We start from the raw sequence: 20,715 nt of genomic DNA, 5'->3' as shown, positions 1-20,715 counted from the left end.
GAGGGGAAGAAGACAAAGGAAAGACAAGAAAAAGGGGAAACAGAAAGAAAAAGAAAAAAGAGAAGAAAAAGGAAAAAGCAAAAAAAAAAAAAGAAGTGGGGGGGGACAAAGAAGAATGAATATGGACAATTATGAATATAGAATAGAATAGAGGTGCCATTGGCTCCCGCTGCTGTCAATGAAAGCCAGTTAGCCAATCAGGAGAGAAAGGTGTCTAAATGGACACACAAAGCAGAGGCTCAGCTCAGGTGCCCCCATAGCAAGCTGCTTGCTGTGGGGGCACTTGGCAGGGGGGAGGGGCCAGGAGTGCCAGTGAGGGACCCAAGAAGAGGACGACCCAGGCTGCTCTGTGTAAACCACTGCACAGAGCAGATAAGTATAACATGTTAAAAAAAAAAACAAGACTTTAGTATCACTTTAAGTAGAAAAAATTGAACAATTTGAAGTGGGTAAATTTCCCTGGGTTCACCTCTACACCGATCATTACAGTGTACTGTGTTTCTAAAGCAATAGAGGATATTTGTCCATTTTTTCTATAGAGCAAAATTTAGCTTGTCATCTACACAAATGAAATATGAGCTGAGACATGGTAAAGTGGTATTAAACCCAAAAGCAAACATTTATTATTTTGCAGCTTACCAATTCTTAGAGATGGTGGTTGCATTAGTTTTCTCATTAAGGCTTTCTTTCTTTTCTTTTCACCTGGTGATCCTGCAAGTAAGTCTGCTGTTTTTCAACAGACCAGGCTGTCCTGCAGATGTAGTAGATGGAAGGTTGAGGCAAACAATTTAACACTGACAGGGTTACTTACAATGATCAGCTTTAACTTATTTATGTAACCTTTATCCCAAAAGAAGAAAAAAAAGGTTTGCTGTAACTGCTTATAAAGTGTTCGGTAGACTAGCAGATTTAAACAACTTGCAGGCTTGCATTGTGATCAGTAGTAGTAAAGCACAGCTACTCGATGTACTTATGTAAATACAACTTTTACATAGAATCAAGGTTTGTGAATTAATAACACGCATTAATATGGCTATTTAAATCAAGCTAATCTTTTTTTACATGCATATATAAATTGGTTATTGTTAAACTATATACAACGCAAAAGTTAATTTTGTATATATTGTTGCACATATGCCTTCTAACCCAATTTATTGATCTTTATTAAAAAAAAACAGTGTCTTAAAACTCACAGCACTGCCATTCACTTTTTAGGGTATCAATGCTCAGCTACTGCCCTAAACTACATAAGGAAAGCGTTGTCACTTTGGCATGCCTGCTCTTTAAATGTGGCTTTAAGATTGCATTTAAGATAATGGCTTGCCTGCAAACTTGCAGATAGAACAAGTAGTAAGGCGTTGATCTTCGGAGAACTGATTGCTATCACCAGAAAAGTAACACTTATGCCGCGTATACACGACCAGACTTTCCGGCAGAAAAGGTCCGACGGAATCATTCCATCGGATATTCCGATCGTGTGTGAGCTTCATCGGACTTTTTCTTTCGAAAATTCTGATGGACCTAGAAATAGATCATGTTTCAAATCTTTCCTGTGAGAACATCGGAAACATCGGGAAAACCGCTCGCCTGTATGCTAGTCCGACGGACCAAAAACGATGCAAGGGCAGCTATTGGCTACTGGCTATTGAACTTCCTTTTTCTAGTCCCGTCGTACATCATCGCGTTCTAAACGATCGGACTTTGGTGTGATCGTGTGTAGGCAAGTCTGTTCCATCGGTACTCCGTCGAAAAAACCGTCAGAGTTTATTCTGATGGAAAAAACGGTCATGTGTACGCGGCATAGGGAGTCTTACTGTCCCCTGACCAAGCAAGCAAAGTTAGAGGAAGATAGTAATCACATGGCCATAAACTCTTTAAAAAATGTTTGAATAATTATTTATATAAAAAATATACTACTTTCTATATCGTGACAATCATTATCTGCATATGTTTAGATTTTGTTAATTTTTTTACGTTTACATCTGCTTTTGAATTTTATACTAATTTATTATTTTTTAGATTTCAACAGTCTAACCTGCTAAAAGCTGACTTATCATTGGCTTTTGGGTTATACGCTGTAGTACACTGGTACTTTTTACAATGTAATCAAAGCTTTATGTGTTATATAACAGTTATATCACCTATTAATCACAAATCTGATATAGAAATATCCCTGAATTCACCACAGATGCTTAATAATCTGGTATAATGACAGAGTAGTTTAACTTGTATGGGTAAGCAACATGTTTCATTTGTACGTGGCCCAGCTGGGTAGAACAGTACTTTAGAAAACACTGTGCAGGGACATGTAATGAAGAAAATTATTATAAAGACTGAATATTCTTACGTGTGACTACAGGTCGATAATATGAGTTAGACAAGGTCACTGAGCTGCTGTGCCTTGTGCCTTATATCCGAATGAGCCAGGATAGAGGGATTTTGTGGAGCGGCAGGCATAGCTACAATCTCAGCAAAAAGCCATTAAAAAGTGTTAATCAAAGCTTAACACTGTAGTTTTCCCCTCCGTGAATGCTTATTTTTTATATCACGTATTACGCCGTAATTGTTAAATTCCATTATCTTCTAATGCTAGTAATTAATCTTTGTACATTTCTCAGAGGGAAGCTCTATCTGGTGCCAATTAGGCTGTGGGAAATACACTGCGATTGTACTTGAGATCGTGAGTTTTATTAGGACCTAAAGGCTTGTATGTCTTACCCTCCTGTACAGTGTCATAATTTGTAGCACAGAAGCAAAGCAATTAAAGCGATTTCCTTATTAGCCGTTTCCTTTGGAAATTAAGCATTTTAAATACACCAGGCCTTTTACCGATAGGACAGATGAAATAAATACATCTTCAGAGTTTGCTCTACCCTAGAGACAGTGAATATCTGGTCACAAAGGACCTGTAGCTGCTGACTATTAAAAATGAGTGCCTGGAGTCCAGAATTGTCTTCCCACAGCCATCTTGGATAAGGGAGCTGGTATTGGCTTCCTGACTGAGGAACCACAGTCTGCTCCCCACTGCACATGCGCAAGCTTGCACAGTGCTTCGTGAATTTTCCTGCAGACTTCTGGAAAGTGACATGTGGGAGGAGGGAAGGCAGGGCAAGTAGCATCATCCTCGTCTAGGCAATGACTGCGAAACTGGGAACGGGTATCAATAAAAATTGGTAGTCAGTTCCCCCCACCTTTAAAAATACCTGTAACTCAGTTTCAGGATAGGAGTAGGGAGGGAACCCGTGATACTTCACTTTTTGTGCTGTGCAGAAATTGCTTTAGCCAATATGAGACTGTAATCTGTAGATTTTAGATTTGGATAAAGTAATGGGGAGTTAGATCCCATATCAGGTTTTTGTTTTGTGTCCCCTTTAGGGAGATTTATTCTCTCTATTTGTCCTGTTGATTACTGTCACACGGACTGAAGGGCTACTTTAGTGAAGAGCTTTCTTTTCTTAAGTCTTTATGAATCCAACCAATTTTTTTTATCTTCGCTATCTAGGAGATTTCCTACACTTCCAGACCTGTAGGCACAACTGAGCTTTAGAGTAAATTTCATGCAAAAGCCATGTTGGGGAAACACCACTGGAAAAGGCATTTTTCTATTTTCTTTTTCTAACACCCAAAAACAATGGTTTATTGAAATGCGTTGATCAATACAGTGTATCTATGTTCAAAATGTAAAACCATATATTCATTATTATGTTGTAGTTCAGTTATTTCTAGCCTACTTCTATTATTTCTGAATAATTTTTATATTTGTGAACTTACTTTGTGAAGATTCCCACATATTTACTTTCTTGAATTCTGTGACACCCAGTCACTATACCCTGCAAAGAAGTTGAGACATGTACTTGATCTCCATGGCACCACATCCATAATGAGTAAATGAGAAAAAGAAAAAATGTAGGACTGCAGTGTTTATCCTCACGACACATCACAGGAAGCACCCTCATGGCTAACAGAGGACAGAATTAGAGATAGACTTGGAAAACCTAACATGAATAAGTCACCGGGACCAGATGGCTTGCACTCGAGGGTCCTTAGGGAACTTAGTCAAGTAATCGCCAGACCATTGTTCCTAATTTTTACTGACAGTCTACTAACAGGAATGTTACCAGCTGATTGGAGAAAAGCCAATGTAGCACCAATATTTAAAAAAGGGCCAAAATACATCCCTGGGAATTACAGACCAGTTATCCTAACATCAATAGTATGCAAGCTCCTGGAGGGGATGATAAGGGACTATATACAAGATTTTAGTAAAGAAAACTATATCATTAGCAGTAATCAGCATTCATGAAAAATCGTTTTTGCCAAAACCAATCTATTAACCTTCTATGAGGAGGTGAGCTGCCATCTAAAGGAAGGCCCGTAGATGTGGTGTATCTGGATATTGCAAAAGCATTTGACAGAGTTCCCCATAAACGTTTACTGTACAAAGTAGGGTCCATTGGCATGGACCATAGGGAGAGTACATGGAGTGAAAACTGGCTACAAGGGCGAGTTCAGAAGCGGTAATGGTGTGCAGTAACCTCTAGCGACCCAATCAGTGAGCGGTAATGGTGTGCACTAATGTCTAGCAACCCAATCAGTGAACGGTGATGGTGTGCAGTAACCTCTAGCAACCCAATCAGTGAGCGATAATAGTGTGCAATGACCTCTAGCAACCCAATCAGTGAACAGTAGTGATCTGCTGTAATCTCTCGCAACCAGTGAGCAGTAATGATGTGCTGTAATCTCTAGCAATCAATCAGTGAGCGGTAATGGTGTGCAGTAACCTCTAGCGACCCAATCAGTAAGCGGTAATGGTGTGCAGTAACCTCTAGCAACCCAATCAGTGAGCGGTAATGGTGTGCACTAATCTCTAGCAACCCAATCAGTAAGCAGTAATGATGTGCAGTAATCTCTAGCAACCTAATTATTGAGTGGTAATTGTGTGCAGTAACGTCTAGCAACCCAATCAGTGAGCGGTGATGGTGTGCAGTAACCTCTAGCAACCCAATCAGTGAGTGGAAATAGTGTGCAGTAACCTGTAGCAGCCAATCAGTGAACTGCTGTAATCTCTCGCAACCAATCAATAATGATGTGCTGTAATCTCTAGCAACCAACCAAAGAGTGGTAAGGATAGGCTGTAACCTCTGGCAACCAATTTCAATTACTGCATGATCTGCTGCAGTAAACTGATTTTGAGTCTACCTGCTATTTTTTGTATGTCTCAGAATGTAGGGGGGGCCCCAAGAAAATGTTTGCCCAGGGCCCAATCAATATTAAAGATGGCCCTGACAGTGACCCCTGTGGTTGGATGACTATTGCACAACATAACTGAACCAAAACTTGCAGTAGACTTACAGGATGTTTGCAAAGTAAGTTGATCTGGAGTCATGCAATGCGGACTTGCTGCAATGGTGCAACAAACATGTGAAGCCTAGCAAATCTAGCAATAGCTTAGCAAGTAGTTTTCAAACTTGCAGCTCAATTGCTTGCTATCTCGGCTATTAGTGCTGAAAAATGCATTACAATTATTTTATATTACTTTCCAAAGTTGCAAAAAGCCAAACAAAAAGAAATGACTACAAAAAATTTCAAAAATATATATTCATAACTTTTTAGCAATGTTCAGTACTCACATATATACAGACAAAAAGCCAGTGCCAGAGTAACAAATTGCTTGGTTCGAGACAAGTGGAGAGAAAGGGGAGGACCATGGACCCAGTCACCTAATTCTGCCCACCAAAATCCTCAACCTCTTTCCCCCCCTTCCTCTCCTCTCTAATATTGTTAGGCCCAAAAGACAGCTTTTATATACCCTCTGTGTGATAGCTGTTATGAAATAGAGAACGGATTGCCCCACTGGCCTCCTCTTTGTCAGAACTTGACAAAGGAGTGCGCACTAAAGACATCTCCCTACTGCGCATGCTTGGAAACGCGTCACAATCACATCCGTGACACCATCCTGCCACATGCTGCGTTCCAGCCCTCTCCTGTGATCCACCAACTGCCCTCCAAGCCTCGCTCTGGACTTCGCTTGAATGCCGAAAGATTCCTGCTGGTCAGGACGCTGGCCATACACGGATCCACAGGACGTGAACCCTGCTGATAGCTGTGATGGAGATTGGTGTAACTGGACTCTACTGAGCCTGATTAACAATACTAAAATGTGAGTGTTTTTAATATGCTTTGTTTATTAAATACTACAGTCTTACCTAAGAGGCGCCTGCTTCCTGTTTTCCCCTAGCAGACAGGCAGAACTCACAACACGAAAGGAGATTTTTTTAAAATAAGCTTATATTGCATTGTCAAAATAACTATTGTTTGGATAGTTATTACAATACTGATGTTATAAAATGAAAGTATGCATGCTATGACCATAAATTTCCCTTAAAGCCCCATCTGTCAAAAGTGTTGCAACATTTGAAACAATAGATGTCAAAAGTTGTAAAAAAAAAAAGTTGTTTAGAGTCAAATACATGCTTCCAAATGTCACGTCTAGGAGCCAGCGGGTGTTCACCAGAGCCTCTAGTGGTGAGGATGGACTGCTCTGCAGTCTGGCTCCAGGTCGCGGCCCCCAGGGTCTCACAGCTCACGCTCACCGTAGACTACAGGATAAGAGGAAGGAGGCAGCAGGCTGGAACGACAGGGAAGTAAGGGGTAAGCCAAAGGTCAGGGCGACTAGCAGACAAGGATAAACATAACAGCCAAAGGTCAAGGGAACAAGCAGACAGGGAGAGTCAAGAACAGGCCAAAGCTGGTAACATGAATCAGACGTAGGAAACACAGCAAGTACACACAGAGGCTAACACACAATGGTTGATCAGCACTGCTGGCTTGCAGTGCACAGGTTAATATAGGGTTCCCTGATAGGGCCTGGGGTGGGGCCATGCTTAGAGGAGAGGTTATAAAACCAGTCAGGTTAGAGGCAGCTGGTCTTTAGAGATGAACACATGGAGACAGGTAAGCTGACAGAGAAAACTCTATTGCATAACCATGACACCAAATTTTGGACAATTAAGTGATGTAGGGTCTTTCTAATACTGTAAGGTATTAGAGAAAGTTTACTTGACATACAGCTCGCTGGGTTGAACAAAAAAAACCTGCTAGTGTGTACTAGGCTTTACCTCCAGATAAATGTTGCAGCAAAGTCCCGTTGTAGGGTCCCCTGAGGATGATGAGGCATCTGTCTTTGTGTCAGAGACCTAAAGACAAGACCTGCAGTGATGAAAACATCCTCTAGCTCATTGGTGTTCAACTTGTGACCCTTGAGCTGTTGCAGAACTACAAGTCCCATCATGCCTCTGTTTTTGGGAGTCATTCTTGTAACTGTCAGCCTTGCAATGCCTCATGGGACTTGTAAAAAAGAACTACAGCAAGAATGCCAGAGTTTTAAAGAATGGTTACTGTTGGCGACGCGTGTGGCTAATACAGTAATGTAATTATGTTATAAAAAAGTTTTATTCAATATTCAAAAATATCCAAAGTAGTGAATCCAAAAATGTATTAAATAACACACAGCCCCACAAAAAAGACTGTACATAAAAACAACATTAGTGTTAGAGCTATTGAAAATGTCCATATATAATGCACTGTTAGCTATTGGCTCGTGTATGTATGAATGTGAGTTAGGGACCCTAGCTTGTAAGCTCCTTGAGGGCAGGGACTAATGTGAATGTACTATATAATTATGTTGACACATAACTGCTCATCTGAGCAATTAAAATAAAGCCTTAGACCGTCCACGAATGTAGTCAATTGGCCTCTGGATGACAATGGACGCAGCCTTATCTGAGTGGTTACATGCAAATAGAGCCTCCAACTGACCATGGACGTAGCCAGTTGGCCAGTTTGTATGCAACCATATGCCTCTGAATGCAGCAAACTATCCGCTGCTATTCAGCCATCTGAATGTAACTTTAGTAAACCACCCAATGCACAGCAATACAAGCTTTCTTTTATTTTGGAGCACAGCTAATGATCTTATTCAAAATGTCCTGCAATGAGCTTCAGCTGGATATGTTAAAGATATGCTCTTAAGCAGTGAGTTGGAAATCTTTTTGGTTTACCTCTGGCAATGAGTTAATAGTCAGCGCTGCACATTTTTACAAATGTAGCTGTAAATAAAATATGTCCTTGGCTACTCTGTGGGGTCTAATGTTATGGAAGAAAAACTCAGGCAAATATTTGTGCAGAATAAACTTGCCGCTTGTACTATTATCCCAGGTGAAAATTACAAGGTAGTACATAGCAGGGTTTATGAGTACAATACATGCATACTTTTTCTGATGGCAATTTTCATTTTACTGTTTGCCTGCCTCGCTGCTCCCAAAAAGATTTGCAGCCCAGCACTGCCATTATCCATAGGACTTTAATTTAAAGCACTATTGTGTTTCTGCAGATTGGGTTTAAGCAGAAAATGATGGAAGGCAATGAGCTCTGTTGAGGCCTTTATCCATTGCTGATGGAAATGTCTACATTCTGAAAAGTGAAAATTATCACATTTTATTTTATATACATGTAAATAAAATGTAGTCATAGTTACTGAAATTGTTCTTATTGTATTACATTGCGTTTCACAAAAAGAAGGCAGAAAGTACAGGATTCTGTACAGAACATGTATAGCTGTCTATAACTCAGAGGAGCCCCCAGGGATATTTTGACTTGCTGTCAACATTTATGCACCTTTGAGCTTTGTATGTCAAGTTCTTGTTCTAACTAACTGGATGTCTTCTATGATTAACATGGTTAAGGAATTCCAATAGGAACTATTCCAAATGTACAATATATCTAGCCAGAACATTATTAGGAAGAGTTGGAATTTATGTCAGGATTTTACTGTCTGTCTGTCCCTGCTGGGGAGATTCATCATTTCTATTAGTATTGAAGACCATTGTGTCTCTAACAGAAAGTGATGAGACATCTAAAAATGTAGTTAGAATCTCAACAAGAGGAGAGGGGAAACCTTTTAATGGGGCATTTTTTTTTATTTTGGAGAGAGAATTCCTTTTACATCCAGCTGTGAATCCAGGACAGGAAGTAATTGGAAGTTTCCTGCCAAAAATAGAGATATTCTCCACATACGTACTTAGAAGGTTGCATCCAGGTTGTAAAGCAGGCCAAAGATAATACGTTTTTTCTTGCAACATACTGACTGTGTCAATACTGACTCCCACGAAGCTATTGTGTTCTCCCGGTGAGGTGGCTGTGGCTGCCAGGAGAACAGTGATTATTGCTAGCCACTATATCAGCTGGCAATACTAGCATACAAAAAGCCGATGGATCAACTTGGGCACAATCAGCCTACCCATATATGGTTCGAATCTCAGCCAGTTCCTGCTGAACCGTCTGGGATTTAAACCGTCTATGGCTGAATGAAGTTGTTTTCTTTGGTGGCTACTCTCACCAAATATATTTCCTATTAGTACCATCCACACCGTACATTATAAGGGCTCTCCCGCCTCTCCTGTTATTTATCTAGTAGACCCCTTGGCTAACCCTTTTCTTAACGTTTGAGGATCACTACCTCATGAACACTAATAGGAAATCCCAGTGTAGCAATACAGTTACATTTAATGAAGGTACAACATTTAGAAACTCACTTGGTTGATGATTAAAACAGGCACATCTAAGTATGCAGGCATCCGGGGTAAAGATGAACATCCTCCTCACCTCCACTGACATTGTCCTTTCCACGCTGCGCTCCACGAGCGGTTCAAACCTTGCTTTCAGATCGCTCTACTGCAGGGTAGTCTTCCCGGTCACAATTGCAGACAGCTTTACCCCGGATGCCTGCATACTTAGATGTGCCTCTTTTAATCATCAACTATGTGAGTTGCTAAATGTTGTACCTTCATTAAATGTAACTGTATTGCTACACTGGGATTTCCCATTAGTGTTCATGAGGTAGTGATCCTCAAACGTTAACAAAGAAAAGGGTTAGCCAAAGGGTCTACTAGATAAATAACAGGAGAGGCGGGAGAGCCCTTATGTACAGTGTGGATGGTACTAATAGGAAATATATTTGGTTATTGCTACACTTAGAGGTGCCTCTCTTCTCTTTTATACTCTCTAGCTCCTGCTGGATTTTGCTTCTAATCCCCTTGTGGAGGCTTCCATTTGTGGATGGACATTTTATGGTTACGCAACTTATCACATTGCTATAATCTTTTTATATGGACTATATAAACTGAAGGAGGAGAGAGATTTTTGCTGAGCATCTGAGAGTCATTTAGCACCACATTCCTTTTATGAGCAAACCATACCAGAGAAGAATTTGGGGATTTTAAAAGTGCACAAATACAACAAAAACATTAAAAAATATATAAATTTATTTGAAAAAAAATTAAAAGCAATATGAAGACATAAATATGTCCAAAGTGATCAAACAATATATAAACAGGTGCAAACTGATTAAATGTCTACATGTTTTGCCATACCAATGGCTTCCTCAGGAGAGTTATTATCAGGCACTGTACAAATGATCACTAAAGAGTCAAAAAATAGAAGTAGTGAGGATTTTGAGTCTGAAGAAAGGGCTCTAGAGTCTCGTCTTATTGACAGAGGCTATAGCCGATCTAGTTTGAAGAAAGCCTACTGTAGAGCAAAATTAAAAGACAGAGAGAATTTGATTCACTCTAATTGGGCCATAGTCACTTGATCTCCAAAGCAGTAGGGCAATCTCGTAAGGGCACAGCTCCTTGCAGGAGATTCGACTTCTGCAGATTTCTGATGAACTCTGTGGAGATAGCTCTCCCAAACGACAATACATATAGACCAATTTTCTATGCTAATTGCCAGTCGATAGGTGTGGTCTACTACATGGAGTGTGAATGCAAAGCATTCTATGTAGGAAAGACCAAAAGGCCCTTTTTTTATTGAATAAGGGACCATGTCTCTCTTGTTACAAAGAAGAAAATGGAGACACCAATCAGTAGGCACATGGGACTTTACCATTCCTTCCAAGCATCAAAGATGAAATTCTTTGCACTTGAGTATGTGCCTACTCATGAAAGAGGGGGAGATGTGGACAAACTTCTCCTTCAACGGGAGACCAAATGGATTCATTCCCTGGCTGCCACTGTCCATCTGGGTTTGAATGAATCCATCAGCTTTAAGCCTTTTCTATAGATTAAATTTAGCCATTATCTATGGCTAATTAATTTCTCACTAATCATATCTGTATAGTAAAAATATTTTTTAATTCAAATTTTGTCTGTAATTAACCTGTAACCTGGATTGGCAAGTTTTTCTGATTGCGCCTCATGCTTGTATAGGTCATTTACTTTTGTGCAGGATTGGATTTGATTAAAGTCAACAATGGGCCATTGAGTTGTTCTGTCTATTAATAATATATGATGTCTCTCCTATCCCCTGATGAAGTCACGTGGTGTGACCATACGCATCGGGATTGGCGCACTGGGTTCAGACACTTCTGACTGCAGGATACGAGCTCGATGCTTGTGGATAGCTACGCTATCTGTGCCATTGCAAATGTGAGTTTCTATGTTTTTTATGACTAATAAATTGATTTTAAAAATGGGATCACGCTGTGGGCATCTCTCTATTTACATCTTTTAACTTCATTAACTGAGCCATATCGGAAGTATCTTTGGAACAAGAGCAGACCCAGGACCACACACAGGGGCTTACGAACTCAGCGTTCGTGGATTGATGCCTACGCTTTTTTAGTAAAAGTGAGTTTATCATTTATGGATCTGCTTTTGTCCCATCTCCTTCTACTTTGCGGAATTATGCTATGAACTTTTATGTTTGTGTCTCTCTATATGTTTTAAACCTGCCACTGAGAGGATTCAAGCAATTTTACACAGTACCAAGGAGATTGTTTTTCATCTACCAATCCACACCTGTGATATATGCTGTATACCTTACGGGAGTAAGGTGAGCTGCTTGGACTACCACAGGTGTCATCACTGAAGTTTTGCTGTTTTTGTGGCACCTTTGTGATATTGGTGGAGGGACTTGGTTATATGCTTACACTGACACTTATTGGAGATATTAACTACTATTGCATATTATCACTTATTTATAATTCTAACTTAGTCACCTATTTTCATTCATAGATTTACTTTGTCTCGATAAGGATTTATCATATTTATGTACCAAGTTCTTACATATTTTTTATCAGGATTTATACACTAGGATCTATCATGGCTCTATAGGTATATTGTTCACGTTATTTATTTCCCTTTTCATGCATTTTCAATATTGTGCCAACCACTTACACTAGGATCAATGTTTTAAAGGGATTTTATTTCATATTTACAACATTACTATCTCTCACACAGCGCAGACACTGTCATTTTTTCATGATGTCCCTCCTACTTTGAGACATTTGAATATACAGTTATCTGTCTGTTAAATTCATTTATTGGGGATTGGATCTGGATTAGTTGACCATATGGACGATCCCAGGGCATAATTTTTTGTTGTGTCCATTACCTTGGACTCCACTAGATGGCGCCATTTGCCAGTTGCACATTCTGTGATTTTCATCACAATCTGTGGCCCTTATCCTCTTGGGCACGGTTGTGGAGGGTGGTAGTTTCATGCCTCCCTCTGGACATTGGTGCCATCACGGCACCGGCTCCACGTTTATTCGTGTGACGTCTAATGCCATTAGGGCGCCTACGTCAGCATTGTCTACCTCTAACGTCTGACGTTTTTGATACTCGACGTGTATAATGTCTGGCATACTTTCCGGTGCGTGACATCTGGTGTTTCTGACGCTCTTATTCTTGACGTCATTTCAGGTGCGTCCCTCACGCTTTGATGTAATTTCCGGTGTGTCCTTGACGCATTGACGTAATTTTCGGAGCGACCTCGGCATGCGCACTGGCGCAATGAGAAGATATCATGGTGGTCTTTTCATGGCAGGTAATTAAGCTACGTTGGAGGTAAGGTTTTACTGGCTCTTATCCTTGATTGACGGGAGATTTATTTGTGTTGATTTGGTTATTTGTTATTGGTTTAAAAAGTGGCCTCTGAATAGTTGGAGCTCTAAGGAAAAAACCCTCTAATTCTCCCCTCCATTCCCCTCTTGGTTTCTCCACTTATCAGAGAAGGGAATAATGGGAATCATCTAAATTTTTGGAATTTGTCATCTACATTGCTAGCCTCGAGTAGGCTTTTCTGCCTTACTTTCTGGATTAATGGATTTTTATCCTTGATATTGATTATTCATTGTCTTTTCCCATAGATGAACTATTAGTGGGCATCTGTTTATACATATATATCTCTCTCTATGGTTACACCAATTGATACAAATTGATTCATTCCTATGACTCTGGATCCTTTAAAAACTTTTGAATTTACTCATTGAATACACAGGTAATTAACTGACCTAAGTTTTGCTGTCACCTTGATTCTTGCCAACCCAGGAAATTAAATTTAAAATGTATATTTGTATATTTTGTATGTGTTATATTCTTTGTTTTTCTCTAAAAAATATTTTTCTATTTTTTGACTCTTAAGTGATCATTTGTACAGTGTCTGATACTAATTCTCCTGGAGAAACCATTGGTATGGCGAAACATGTAGAGATTCAATCACTTTGCACCTGTTTATGTATTGTATGATCGTTTTGGACATATTTATGTCTTCATATTGCTTATAATGTTTTTCAAATAAATTCATATTTTTTCAATTTTTTTGTTGTATTTGTGCACCTTTAACCACCTCACGCCCGCCGGCCGTCAAATGACGGCTAGGCGGCACGGCTCTCATTCTGGGAGGCCGTCATATGATGTCCACCCAGAACAACGGCTCTAGCGCGCCCATGAGGGCGTGCATCGTGGCGATCGGTGGTGTGATGTGTCAGTCTGACACAGCGCTACACCAATCTCGGTAAAGAGTCTCTGCCTCTGTAAACAGGAAGAGCTGTTGATCAGCTTTTCCTCACTCGCGTCTGACAGACGCGAGTAGAGGAGAGCTGATCGGCTGCTCTCCTGACGGGGGGGTCTGTGCTGATTGTTTATCAGTGCAGCCCCCCCTCGGATGCCCATCCAGGACCACCAGGATTCGGCCAGGGCCACCAGGGATTGGCACCACCCTGGACCACCAGGTATGCCACCCTAGACCACCAGGGAAATGCCAATCAGTGCTCAGGCAACTGCCAATCAGTGCCGAGGCAGCTGCCAATCAGTGCCCATCCCCAATGCCTGCCAGTGCCAGTGTCATCAGTGATGCCTATCAATGCAATAATTCAGTGCTGCATATCAGTGCCCATCAATGCCACGTATCAGTGCCCAGCAGTGCTGCCTATCAGTGCCCATCAGTACCACCTATCAGTGCCACCCATAAGTGCCTATAAGTGCAGCCTTTCAGTGCCCATCAGTGTCGCCTATCAGTGCCACACATGAGTGCCCATCAGTGCCGCCCCTCAATGCCCATCAGTGCTGCATATCAGTGCCACCCATCAGTGCCGCATATCAGTGCCCATCAGTGCCACGTATCAGTGCCCAGCAGTGCCGCCTATCAGTGCCCATCAGTGGCCAGCGGTGCCACCTATCAGTGCCACCATAAGTACCCATCAGTGTAGCCTTTCAGTGCCCATCAGTGCCACCCATGAGTGCCCATCAGTGACGCCTATCAATGCCCATCAGTGCTGCATATCAGTGCCACCCATCAGTGCCCCCTATTAGTGCCCATCAGTGCCACCTCATTGGTGCCATCTCATCGGTGCTGCCTTATCAGTGCCCGTCAGTGCCACCTTATCAGTGCCCATCAGTGATGGAGAAAACTTACTTATTTACAAAATTTTATAACAGAAACCAAAGAAAAACTTTTTTTTTTCAAAATTTTAGGTCTTTTTTTATTTGTTTAGCACAAAATAAAAGACTCAGAGGTGATCAAATACAATCAAAAGAAAGCTCTATTTGTGGAAACAAAATGATAAAAATTCTGTTTGAGTACAGTGTTGCATGACCAGGCAATTGCCATTTAAACAGCGACAGTGCTGAAAGCTGAAAATTTGCTTGGGCAGGAAGGGGGTGTAAGTGCCCTGTATTGAGGTGGTTAAAATCCCTAAATTTTTCTCTGATATGCTTTATAAACTGAAGGACTTATGAATAAATGGTTGTGAAACAAATCATTTGAGTTTCCATTAATTCTTATGGGGAAATTTGCTTTGATATACAAGGGCTTGGGATTACAAGCATGCTTCCGGAGCGAATTATGCTCGCAATCCAAGGTTTTACTGTACATATATCTGTAGTGTTTACTTATCTTTCTGCAAAGCTTTAAGTGTTGTTTTCTCTAATGCTTCGTTCTTCTGTTATCAACACTTCTGACAAGTTCTCAAACACATGGGAAAACATGAGCTCAAAATTTGTGTCAGGGAGGGAGCTTCGAGGAAAAGAAGAAGGGAGCTTGTCTAATCAGAATACAGCTCTGCATGTTCCTTCATTCCTCTCCCTATGTGGAGTGCAGCTCTCACACAGTGTAAGTGCAGTCTCCCCGCCCACCACTATGTACTGCTGAAAGATGAAGAAAGATTTTTAACATGATCTGCACTTTTCAAAGTGTGTAGAAAGGGGAAGACAACAGATATACAAATAAAGCTTATGTAGGAGGATTTGTTTCACCTCTGTGTATCATCTGAGGCTAGTCACTTCATTGGGTATATGTGAGGGTTTACATCCACTTTAAGGTGCGCAGCAGATTGAGCTGACTTGTACATGGTTGATATCCATTATTTCATTTTTTTCATAGCTTCCAAACCTAGAACTGAATATCAAAGAGGTTCAATAGAGTAAACGAAATGATAGATTCTGATAAATTCCCATGCTCCAGTTCCATAGCTCCCAACTGTCCCTAATTTTGAGGGACTGTCCCTGATATAAAACAAAGTCCCTCTGTCCCTCTTTCCTCCTTATTTGTCCCTCATTTTGTTCTGATCTGTATACAGTAGTTTCATATAAAATGCACATTTTTTCTTTAACAAAATGTTTCCCAGTGCTAAACTATTCATCCAATTTCTAAACTGATTGGTTTGCGCAAAAGTTATAGCGTCTACAAAATAGGGGAAAGATTTAGGGACTTTTTTTTTTTATCGTGTTTACTAGTAATGGTGGAGATCAGCGATTTTTAGCAGGACTGCGACATTGCAGCATACAAATCTAACCCTAACTGAAGCTTTTTGGTGACCAATGAAAACAATACAGTGTTCAGTGCTATAAAAATGCACTGATCACTGTATAAATGGTACTGGCGGGGAAGGGGTTAACACTAGGGGTGATCAAAGGGTTAAGTGTTCCCTAGGGAGGTGCTTTCTAACTGTCAGGGGGACAGACTGACTGGGAGTAGAGAGAGATTGCTATTCCTGATCATTAGGAACAGCTGATCTCTCTCTCCTCCCCTGCCAGAACGGGGATCCGCCTTCTTTACATAGGCAGATCCCCGTTCTGCCTCTCTTTATCGCAATCGCGGGTGGCTGGCGGACATCGAGTCTGCCGGACTCGCGGGCAGTATAAGTGCGGTGGGCGGTCTGGAAGTGGTGAATACAATGACAGTGTATAGCAATATCACTGCTCACTGTAAAAATATCACTGGTGTTGTCAGTGGCAGTTAGTCAGTTCCCCCCAGCGTCAGATTGACCGTCGCACTATAGCAATCCCATTATAAGTCGCTGATCACTGCCATTAGCAGCATAAAAACAAATTCCAGTATATACAGTATATTATAGCTTTTAGGAGCTATAACTTTTACGTAAAATCATCAATATACACTTATTGGGATTTTTTATCAAAATCATGTAGAAGAATACATTTCGGACTATATTTTTGAAGAAATTAGATTTTTTTACATCTTTATTGGATATGTTTCATAGCAGAAAGCAAAATATATTGCTTTTCAAAATTTTGGGGATTTTTCATTTATATCACAAAAAATATTGAAAAAAAAAAAGTGGTGATCAAATACCACCAAAGAAAGCTCTATTTGTGTGAAAAAAATATATAAATTTTGTTTTGGCATAGTGTTATATGACCGCGCAATTACCAGTTAAAGTAGCCGAATAGCAAAAAATGGCCTTGTCATTAAGGGGGTAAAATCTTCTGGAGCTCAAGTACTTAGTTAGCCCAGTCATTCAATAGGACCTTGGTGCTACAATATTTCCAATGCACATAAAACCCCACAATGATCGCGCATTGTGTTCAGTCTGATATTTTTGTTTTGTGCCAATGATAGAGTTGACCATCCACCTGCTTTTTTCTCTCTAATGCCCCATACACACAATAGGATTTTCCAACGGAAAATGTTCTATAGGAGCTTGTTGTCAGAAATTCCGACCGTGTGTAGGCTCCATCGGACATTTTCCATCGGAATTTCCGTCACACAAAATTTGAGAGCTGGTTCTCAAATTTTCCAACAACAAACCATTGTTGTAAATTCTGATCTTGTGTACACAATTCCGACGCACGAAGTTCCACGCATGCTTGGAATCAAGCAGAAGAGCCACACTGGCTATTGAACTTCATTTTACTCGGCTCATCGTACGTGTTGTACGTCACCGCGTTCTTGAGATTTGTGTGATGCAAGACAAGTTTGAGCCAACATCCGTCGGAAAAAAAAACATTAATTTTGTTGTCTGAAAATCATATCGTGTGTACAGGGAATTAGGCTTGGAAGTCTTGGAAGTCTCTAGGTAGGAAGATCTCACTTGTAGCAGCTCTTGGCTGCTTTCTTACTCTAACCATTCACGATCACTTCTGCATTCTTCATTCTCAATTGTGACTGTAACCGGGTTGGAGTCAGGAACTCCTCTAAGGCTCAGTTCACACTGCCATGACCTGAAAGCCGGCGAATGAAGTACTACTTTGATAGAAGTCGGATAGAAGTCCCCTTGAAGTAGTACAGGAACCTTTTCTAAAGTCAGAGTGGCTTCAGTAGTGCTAATTAAGACAGATCTCATTGACTAACATGTCATGTGACTTGGGGTCTCCCCAAGTCGGATCCCAAGTCGCAACAGTGTGAACCGAACTTTAAGATATTTTGTTGCTGGATAATAGATAGCTTGCAAAAACCAAAGAGGTGGAAGAAATAAGACACTGAAAAAAATTAGTATATTCTATCTTCTATTGCAGGTAAGTGCTGGTTTTAAATCTTCAGAGACCTGATAGGGTCTCGTTAAAATAGAACTCCAACCATATGGGTAAACATATGTAAAAGATATTTGATATTCTTTTCTACTACTCGTGTGACTCACACACACCAGCCGCACTGTTTAGACATGACTGAAATTTACTGTTGCAACATATTGTGTCGCCTGACTACTTATTGGACACTGAATTGCACATAATCACACTGCTGAGGTTCTTGCTGTTCTACTCTTTCCCCAGCATTGTACATGACTAGCTCACAATGCTCTCTACTGCTCTAAGTCTTCTTTTTGCTGTACAAAAGATTTTGCAAAAAGCCCATTTGCTAAAGCTATTCGTTTCTTAATACATTGTATGATTCTTTAAAGACCTAACTGAAGGCCTTCTTTCTTTCTTTCTTGTAGTTTGCATGTAGTTCAGCTTTAAACGTGCTTCTCGTTATTTTGTTCTCCCACATCAGAGTATTATTTCTTCATGCTAATTAGACCTTGCCACTAATTTCCATAATCTATGCAGAAAAAATAAAAGAAATAGGCCAATAATATCACGTTTCTATGTGGAACAGTAATGAATGTACGTGACCAAACAGTGCAAGAAGGTTTCCTTGTATCTCTGTTTGATTAAAGAAGGTTGCCTCTTTCAATTAACCTGAAACAAATGTCGCCTATAACTGGAGAAAATCTACTATACAACCTAGGGGCCGAGATCCCAACAGTCAATTTCAAGGGTCATCAGATTATTTATTCCATTAATTCTAGTGGATACTCTTGGACTTGACACATCCTTCCCATTCCTAAACTTTTCGTTTTTCAACCCTCTCCCCACTTTAAATTTAATCCAGCTGATTTTATTTATTTTTATAAAATGAGGTCCAAGAGATTGAGAATTATTAACATACAAAGATTAGAGCTGCTTTCGATCACAGATTCAACTAGCGATTTTTTTTTAATGGTTATTAAATATAGTCTGGCAACATAATAACAATGACTTTTTTTTTTTTTACTTAAACACCGCTTGTGCTAATCAATGTCTATCAACTCCCTCGCAAGAGCTTGTGAATTACAGGTCTGTGAATAAAGGGAGGGATCCTAACCAAAGTGAGGAGAGGAGTGCTGAGCAGAAACAGCTCAATCAGTTTGGGAAGCAGGATGAAGCCAGCACTGAAGGTAAGAATTTGGCCACGGGGCAGGTGTGAGTATGAGGAAAGTGTATGTACTGCGTATGTGTGGCTGTGTGTACAAGGGGCTAAGTGAAGAAGCAGTTAGGTGTATGTTTATGAAGCAGTGAACAGCAGTGATCCAGGGGATCGCCACGGATCACAGTCCATAAACAGTTTATGAAACAGAGATAATCGGGGGAGAAGTGTTTGAACATGTTCTCCCGCTGCTGATCTCCACACACAGAGAATCTTCGTTGACTGACACAGGAACAGCCAGTTTATGAAGCGCTGAGATCACCCTCCCCAGTTCACCAGCTCAGAGGTGGAGAATCGGGGAGAGAAGAGGGAATCCCTGGGGATCTGAGGAGGAAGGAGGAAGATTTTTAACTTCTTTCTACCTCGTTCAGGCCCCCCAAGACAGTAACCATGTCCCCCTGTCATATTTATGTGTATATATATATATATATATATATATATATATATATATATATATATAAAATGTGTGTATATAAACCATGTCCCCCTGTCATATTTATGTGTGTGTGTGTATATATATATATATATATATATATATATATATATATATATATAATGTGTGTGTATTTATATGTACAGTGGGGACGGAAAGTATTCAGACCGCCTTAAATTTTTCACTCTTTGTTATATTGCAGCCATTTGCTAAAATCATTTAAGTTAATTTTTTTCCCTCATTAATGTACACACAGCACCCCATATTTATTAAAAAAGAAAAACTGAAACATCACATGGTCCTAAGTATTCAGACCCTTTGCTCAGTATTTAGTAGAAGCACCCTTTTGATCTAATACAGCCATGAGTCTTTTTGGGAAAGATGCAACAAGTTTTTCACACCTGAATTTGGGGATCCTCTGCCATTCCTCCTTGCAGATCCTCTCCAGTTCTGTCAGGTTGGACTGTAAACATTGGTGGACAGCCATTTTTAGATCTCTCCAGAGATGCTCAATTGGGTTTAAGTCAGGGCTCTGGCTGGGCCATTCAAGAACAGTCACAGAGTTGTTGTGAAGCCACTCCTTCGTTATTTTAGCTGTGTGCTTAGGGTCATTGTCTTGTTGGAAGGTAAACCGTCGGCCCAGTCTGAGGTCCTGAGCACGCTGGAGAAGGTTTTCGCCCAGGATATCCCTGTACTTGGCCGCATTCATCTTTACCTCGATTGCAACTAGTCGTCCTGTCCCTGCAGCTGAAAAACACCCCCACAGCATGATGCTGCCACCACCATGCTTCACTGTTGGGACTGTATTGGACAGGTGATGAGCAGTCTGGTTTTCTCCACACATACCGCTTCAAATTAAGGCCAAAAAGTTCTATCTTGGTCTCATCAGACCAGAGAATCTTATTTCTCACCATCTTGGAGTCCTTCAGGTGTTTTTTAGCAAACTCCATGCAGGCTTTCATGTGTCTTGCACTGAG

This window comes from Aquarana catesbeiana, linkage group LG13, assembly GCF_042186555.1.
Source record: "Aquarana catesbeiana isolate 2022-GZ linkage group LG13, ASM4218655v1, whole genome shotgun sequence".
Lineage (NCBI taxonomy): Eukaryota > Metazoa > Chordata > Amphibia > Anura > Ranidae > Aquarana > Aquarana catesbeiana.
Note: the sequence above shows the minus strand (reverse complement) of the source record.